Raw genomic sequence first — 1,124 nt, forward strand, 5'->3', positions numbered from 1 at the left:
AAACAAATTCCTTCCCAACTAGCATTCCAAACTAGCATCGTCTCCCGAGTCACCTTATTGTACATATATATAGGTATATAGGTAGTTAAGTACACACACACGCGCACACACACACACACACACACACACACACTACATATTATACATTATATATTTCGTGATTTAGGTATTAGATAAGAATATAGAGCCTCAATGGACACTTCTATGGTACCTTCGCAACAAACGTATCCTTTTAAATTTATTTTTATACATAAAATATCACCGCTACTAATTTACTTATCCTTAATATATAATGATTCAGTTGGATTGACTGGTACAAAACTTGGTTGTGCGGAAGGAGGATGTGGAGCTTGTACAGTTATGGTTTCAAAATTTGATCGCATCAATGGAAAAATTATGTATCCTTTTTATATTATCATACATAGCAACTCAAGCAGCAGAGTAACGTCATAAGATGACATAATGATGTCTATTTTAATTTATTAGACATCACTATGTTAATTATCTTCACTCTACTACTTATATTATATATTATACATATATTACATACTTATATAATAAGTACATAATATATAATATGTTACAGTGAATACATTTTACAAAATAATCTGGACGGTTTTTGAAAAATTTATTTTCTTAATATTTTGTTGTAAATCAAAACAGTCATTTAGCTGTTAATGCATGCTTAACGCCGATATGCGCTGTACATGGTTTAGCTGTAACCACTGTGGAAGGTATTGGTAGCACGAAAATCAAATTGCATCCGGTACAAGAACGTATTGCCATGGCACACGGATCGCAATGTGGATTTTGTACACCTGGTATAGTCATGTCTATGTATGCTCTGTTGCGCAGCATACCAAAACCGACTATGGAAAATTTAGAAATTGCGTTTCAAGGTAATGCAGTAAATTTGGAGTACATGTACAGTCGTAGACACATCGGTTGCGACTTTTTTTTTATAGGTTTCTAATATACGTTTAATATACATAATATATATACTTTATAGATAACTATAATATTTTGCAAATGCGAACCACGATGTACTATCTTTAGTCTAGAGACAGTATAACACCAATCGTGGTCCGCATTTGCAAAATATAGATCGGAAGAGCACACGTCTG

At 33.0% G+C, this 1,124-nt stretch overlaps 1 pseudogene; it reads left to right on the forward strand.

Annotated features, from left to right (window-relative positions):
- The first annotated feature begins 151 nt into the window (after positions 1-151).
- LOC105461257 lies at positions 152-899 on the forward strand (annotated as a pseudogene).
- The last annotated feature ends 225 nt before the right edge of the window (positions 900-1,124 follow it).

The sequence above is a fragment of the Wasmannia auropunctata genome, unplaced genomic scaffold (genome assembly GCF_000956235.1).
Source record: "Wasmannia auropunctata unplaced genomic scaffold, wasmannia.A_1.0 LD301104.1, whole genome shotgun sequence".
In the NCBI taxonomy this organism is placed as follows: Eukaryota; Metazoa; Arthropoda; class Insecta; order Hymenoptera; family Formicidae; genus Wasmannia; species Wasmannia auropunctata.